This window comes from Triticum urartu, chromosome 5, assembly GCF_003073215.2.
Source record: "Triticum urartu cultivar G1812 chromosome 5, Tu2.1, whole genome shotgun sequence".
Lineage (NCBI taxonomy): Eukaryota > Viridiplantae > Streptophyta > Magnoliopsida > Poales > Poaceae > Triticum > Triticum urartu.
Window position 1 is genome coordinate 278,672,387 of NC_053026.1, and position 6,694 is coordinate 278,679,080.

At 41.8% G+C, this 6,694-nt stretch overlaps 1 long non-coding RNA gene across 2 annotated transcripts; it reads left to right on the forward strand.

Annotated features, from left to right (window-relative positions):
* The first annotated feature begins 2,818 nt into the window (after nucleotides 1-2,818).
* Nucleotides 2,819-5,770, forward strand: LOC125508597. 2 transcript variants are annotated; one of them, XR_007283625.1, is made up of 5 exons: nucleotides 2,819-3,475; nucleotides 3,586-3,771; nucleotides 4,497-4,609; nucleotides 4,701-4,915; nucleotides 5,009-5,770. It is a non-coding gene; the product is annotated as an uncharacterized LOC125508597 (long non-coding RNA). The 2 variants fall into 2 exon arrangements; XR_007283624.1 differs by having other exon boundaries at nucleotides 2,847-3,475; nucleotides 4,721-4,915; nucleotides 5,009-5,765.
* The last annotated feature ends 924 nt before the right edge of the window (nucleotides 5,771-6,694 follow it).

Below are 6,694 nucleotides of genomic sequence, written 5' to 3' on the forward strand. Positions count from 1 at the left end.
GGATAAAGTCTCACCTCGTTTCTTACTAATTTCATGGAAAACCAAAAACAGGCAAAAAAACAACAACTGTCACTAGGCACTAAGTTAATATGCCACCGGGCCTCGGGCCTCGGACTGGGCCTCTTCGTTAACTCGCAAATATGACAGGCTCGGGCCCAGTCGGGCCCAGTCCCGGCCCGTCAGGACCGTCGGGCCAGGCTTTTTTGGGCCGGGTCAGGTCGGGCCGACCGGGCAGGGCTGACCATGGCTAGGTATAATACCAACAAAACAATCATGTATTTCAAAATAAAAATGCTAAAGAACGCTATCCCTACAAAATCATATAGCATTGTCATGTTGTATCTTCTTAACACAAAGTATAAATCATGCACCACCCATGTGCCAGCCAAGCAATCGGTTCATACTTTTTAATGTGCTTTAGCTTTTTCAACCCCCACGTAATACATGAGTGCAAGGCATGGATATAGCACTATGGGTGGAATAGAGTATGGTGGTAGAGATTATTTGGAGAAGACAAAAAAGGATAAAGTCTCACATCGACGAGGCTAATCAACAAGCTATGGAGATGCCCATCAATTGATGTCAATGCAAGGAGTAGGGATTGCCATGCAATGGATGCACTAGGAGCTATAAGTGTATGAAAGCTCAAAATGAAAACTAAGTGGGTGTGCATCCAACTTGCTTGCTTTAGAAGACCTCGGGCATTTGAGGAAGCTCATCATCAGAATATACAAGCCAAGTTCTATAATGAAAAATTCCCACTAGTAATATAAAAATTGAAGGAAATGTGCACTAGAGGCAATAATAAAGTTGTTATTTATATTTACTTATATCATGATAAATGTTTATTACTGATGCTAGAATTGTATTAACCGGAAACTTAGTACATGTGTGAATACATAGACAAACAGAGTGTCCCTAGTATACCTCTACTAGACTAGCTCGTTAACCAAAGATGATTAAGTTTCCTAGCCATAGACATGTGTTGTCATTTGATGAACGGGATCACATCATTAGAGAATGATGTGATGGACAAGACCCATCCGTTAGCTCAGCATAATGATCGTCTAGTTTTTCTGCTATTGCTTTCTTCATGACTTATACATGTTCCTATGACTATGAGATTATGCAACTCCCGAATACCAGAGGAACACTTTGTGTGCTATCAAACGTCACACGTAACTGGGTGATTATAAAGATGCTCTACAAGTGTCTCCAATGGTGTCCGCCCCCCTTTCCTTCTCTTCTGCTACTCCTTCCCCCCTTCTCCTTGTGGAAGTAGGAAAGGGGGGGCGAATCCAACTTGGAGTAGGATCCCCCCCCTTGGGCGCGCCAACCCTGGCCGGCCTCCTCCTCCCTCCCCCCCTTTATATACGTGGGAGGCGGGCACCCCATAGACACACAAGTTGATCTTTAGCCGTGTGCAGTGCCCCCACCATAGTTTTACACCTCAGTCATATTGTCGTAGTGCTTAGGCGAACCCCTGCGTCTGTAACTTCATCATCACCGTCAACACGTCGTCGTGCTGACGGAACTCACCCTCGGCCTCAGCTGGATCAAGAGTACGAGGGACATCACCGAGTTGAACGTGTGCAGATCACAAAGGTGTCGTGTGTTCGGTACTTGATCGGTTGGATCGCAAAGACGTTCGACTACGTCAACCGCGTTACTAAACGCTTCTGCTTTCGGTCTACGAGGGTACGTAGACACACTCTCCCCTCTCGTTGCTATGCATCTCCTAGATAGATCTTGCATGATCATAGGAAATTTTTTGAAATATTGTGTTCCCCAACAAGAATGGCTGCATAGGAGACTCTCTATATGAAAAACATGGTTCTACTTTGAAGCACAAGTGTGGAAAAAGATAGTAACATTGCCCCTTCTCTCCTTTTCCTCATTTTTTGGTGGGCTCTTTTTGGCCTCTTTTTTCTGGGCTCTTTTTGGCCTCTTTTTTATTTTATTTTATTTCCTCACTTGGGACAATGCTCTAATAATGAATAATGATGATCATCACACTTTTATTTATTTAGAACTCAAAATTAGAACTTGATACTAGAACAAAAATATGACTCTATATGAATGCCTCTGGCAATGTGCCAGGATGTGCAATGATCTAGCGTAGCATGTATAAAAAATGATGAACGATGGCTAAGCCACAAATACTATGTTAGCTATATGATCATGCAAAGCAATATGACAATGATGATGTGTGTCATAATTGGAATGGTAGAAGTTACATGGCAATATATCTCGGAATGGCTATGGAAATGCCTTGATAGGTAGGTATGGTGGTTGTTTTGAGGAAGATATAAGGAGGTTTATGTGTGATACAGCGTATCATATCACGAGGTTCGGATGCACCAGCAAAGTTTGCACCACATCTCGAGATGAGAAAGGGCAATGCATGGTACCGGAGAGGCTAGCAAATAGCGGAAAGGTGAGAGTGCATATAATCCATGGACTCACATTAGCCATAAAGAACTCACATACTTATTGCAGAAGTCTATTGGCCCTCGAAGCAAAGTACTACTATGCATGCTCCTAGGGGGGTTGGTAGGAGTTAACCATCGCGCGCCCCGACCTTCACGCAAAGGAAGACACTCAATAATAAATCGTGCTCCAACTTCTTAGCATAACAAGAGACTATACGTGCATGCTTCGGGAATTACAAACCTTAACACCAATATCTATTTAGATACATTATAACCGAGTCTAAACCAAGCTCTCTCACGCCCCCAATGATTTTGGCCGTCGGATTTTGCTTTTGAATCGTTTCTGGCCGTCAGATGGTGGTTTCCGCGCGTGCTTACCGCGACCTGGGCTGCGTGTCCTAAAGAGCCGCTACTCTCGGGACTTCTTCTAAGGCTTGTGGTTGATTGGGCTTGGTCGGTCTGGTATTGAAGCCCATTTGTCTAACCGAGCGATCTGTCGCTGACTCGTCGATCCAGTCCAGCCGAGGTGCGGTTGGGGATCAAGCTTGTGAGGGGATCCAGCGTGGGATGGAGGCGAGGCGCTCGAGCGACAGTGATGGTGGCGATGGGGTAAGATCTGCGGCATGTCTTCGGCAGTCTTGCTCCTCTTTCCCTTTCCCTGCGCCAAGCGATGGCAAAGAGGAGGAGGCTGCTTCGCCGATGGCGTATGGTGGCTGTGCCGGTGGTGTGCGTGGATTGAGGCCATGAACGACGGCTCCGTAACCTAACGCCTCCCTCCGTGTCTCATCGATCGGCACACCATAGGCCTCCCCTCGCCTCTCCCTTCCGCTGGCGCACGAGCACAGCAGCAGGCACCTCCGGATCTCCCTTCCCTCCGCCGGACGGCAGGTGCCCACAATCCAAATTTTCTGATAGCTGAAATAGGCGGCCATGGGAGCCAACGCTCGAACTTGGGGAGCCAGATGCGATCAGAGGCGCATATAGAGATGATGATGATGATGATGATAACCACCAGGGGCAGTTGATTGTTTTGGTTTTCCCAGGTCCGATTGATTGTTTTGGTCAGTTTCGGTTCTTTCTGTTGATGCCTTTACCCATTGGGACCATGTGAAATGACTCTCGCCGGTGGTGATTTGTTGAATTGTTTTTGTAGGGCCTGCTGATGATGACGTTTTTGGGCCGACATGAACCTGATGTTCTTGATGTGGATGATGTAGCAGGCAATGGCCACACCGGCCAAGGGTCAACAACATGAGCAAGTGAACCAGACGCTATTATTGGGGATGGCTGAGACACTACAAGACATATTTTATCATATTATAGGCTAATCTTCACTGTTGTAAGTACCACACGCCACATATGACATCTCATATTGAGCCTACACAGGCAATTATAACATGCGTTCCAAACAGCATATGTGTGAAGAACAGAAACAATAGTGGATATGGGACTGCTCTGTGTCCAAAGCACTGTCCATTTTTCGGAAAATGAGTCCCTCAAGAATCCTCTGAATATAATCTCTTTCTGTATCGATTCCTTTTTTACAGCTGTCATAAAATAAAATGTGTAGCTACAGTTGCTTGATTACAACTCATGTTTCAGCTATGGACTTATGGTTTATGCATCTTGCCCATGTTCTCAACTTCTAACGATGTAAAAAATGATCATCACAACCAAATTTCTCATCTATGATAGTTAAGTTAAGCTATAGTCGTGTGAGGTTCTCCACCTAATATTCTTAGCACTGAATTTGTAGGCCAGCAGTCATATACCCTAGAAAGATAAACACCGAAGTTTACTCATGGTGCATTATAGCAATTTTTACGTAGTACAATAGTAGTATCTTTGCATATGTTCTATCTCAAACCAATTTGTAGTATGTTTCCTATTATTACATCTCTTTCCTGCTATTACATCTCTGATTAGTGTACTTTCTTAAATAATTTTTCTGCTAATATTTATCCCTTTTTTAGCAGACATGTGTCTTCGTGGTCATCTGTACATATGCTAATGGCAGCTTTAGTATTGCAAATCAACCTTCATATTTGTATCTTTTATTTGCAGTGCACAATTTGTGATTTAATCATTCACCCAACTGGTAGGATCTGAGTCTGGAGGACTCCATACCATGGCATTTAATCTTCTTACATGTTGGAATTTTCTTGCAACAACTGATGGTAACGATTGTCTGGCTAAATTGGTCGTACTCACATGAACAATTAGTCGCACCTTTTCCCTTCAGCTCGCTCCTAAAATTGACGTCTGCAGATGATACCCAAATTTTGCAGGCTGATAAAAAGAAGTTACAGTTTAATCGAAGGGAGAATGAAAATTTCAATATCGGCATCCTTATATAAGGCCTTCTATGTCTTTTTTCTAAGGCCACAAACAAGAAAACATGCAGTCGTCTTATGGCCGTGGGATGGAGGGCGGCGTGCAAGGACAACCAAGGAGATCACATCCACCTACTTTTGGCTGTTTGTGTGAGTAGATAGCTTCACCTTGGCTTGTTGTGAGTATTGCAACGTTGGTTATCAGTTATCATTCTCCCCTTCTTTGTTAAAATCATGGTGCAGGTCACTCTTCTTTGGTGAATCATTCCAATCATTTCGTTGGGGCTCTGCATCCCATCTGAATGGGTACATTACCCATCCAAAATCAGAACCTGTTGGTCACTCTACGATCTAATATTATAACATTTTATTCACTTCATGATTTGATGGTACAACATTTTGCAGATACCAACAAAAGCAGTGTTTAGTCCATCGCTGAATTGTATTGCCCTTTGCTTCTGGGTATAGAACTAGATATCACATGGACCTCTCCCTGGAAGCAAGCAAACATTTTTGACTCGTGAGGTCTAACTTGTCATTTCTCTTTTAGAATTTTAGGAATGGTGCCAAGCTTACAAGTTAATGTAGGAGAGTTAATAGGAACTATACAAATGAAGTCAGAGTTTAGTTAAAACTTCATAACATTTCTCGTAGCTAATGTATTTTGTCTTATGTACTATATCTTGTCGTGTTTTTATGTAATTGGGCTCTTTTGTTGTGAAAAAAAATTAGATGTGTTTTCTCTCTTCTCCTTTCAGTCCATCAAACTAATCCATGATATATATGTAGTTCTCTCATGGATGAGCGACCACCTAAAGGCGTTGTATAGTTCTTCCATTCTTCAGTGAAACATTACATTGACTTTCTATGGCCTTGTAGTTAATTTCTGTGATTGAGATAGTTACTACCAAAGGTGTTATTCTTTTGGTTAGGTTGCAGATTTGGCTATTTATTTTTGTTATTTTATAATTTGTATTTGGTGTTTGCAAATAGTTGACGTGTTCCATTTTTTTCAAGAAACACAAGATGTGGATTTTTGACCTCTTTGATTACTGTCCAACAAATGTGTTAGTACATGGAAATTTAACATTATTTTTCATGAGTGCATGCATTTGTGGAAGTTCCTATCATCTTATCGAAAAAATAGACGGGCGCTGCAACGCGCGCCATCAATGTTCTAGTTATATACTTAAAACATAAGTAAAACAAGCCATTACGTTGATCCACATAGATTAAATTATCTTGGCCATCAATTTCTGATATTAAGAGCTGGGATTTTAAATATAAGCGTTACATACAAATAATGTTTCATGTTAATAGTTGGACCACGTCACGTGCAGATAGATACATGTCTCAGCCAAAAAAACAGATACACATCCAACCGAAACCCACCACTATGGACAGGACAAGAAATCGGACCAATTCCTTCTGATTCCACATGAAAAAAAAACAGCTTGCCCGAGCGTAGAGATAGGAAAGTCAAAACCTATGATGAATTGGACAAGGGGTCAATCATGTGTGGCTAACAAGGCTTACAGCTTCCTTATTTATTTAACTAGCAAAAGGGCCCGTGCGTTGTACCGGGAGAAAAAAAATAATCATAATCTTCAATGGCATGACCATATTTTGCTGCATCACCGAGATAGACTATCACTCTCAATTGTTTCCTGAAATCATGAACATTTTTTTGAACTCAAGCACATATGTGAAATCATGAACATTTTTCAAATTCATGAACACTTCTACAAATTTTGAAACATTTTCTAAAATCAAGAATATTTTTTGAATTCATGAACATTTATTTGCAAACATTTTTTAAAACATGAACAATGTGTTTGTTATTTTTTCTAGAGTATCACTACTCAAATTTCAACCATATATGCCACTCAAAATTCCCATCCCCAAAAAATTCACGGCTATTTAGTTGAC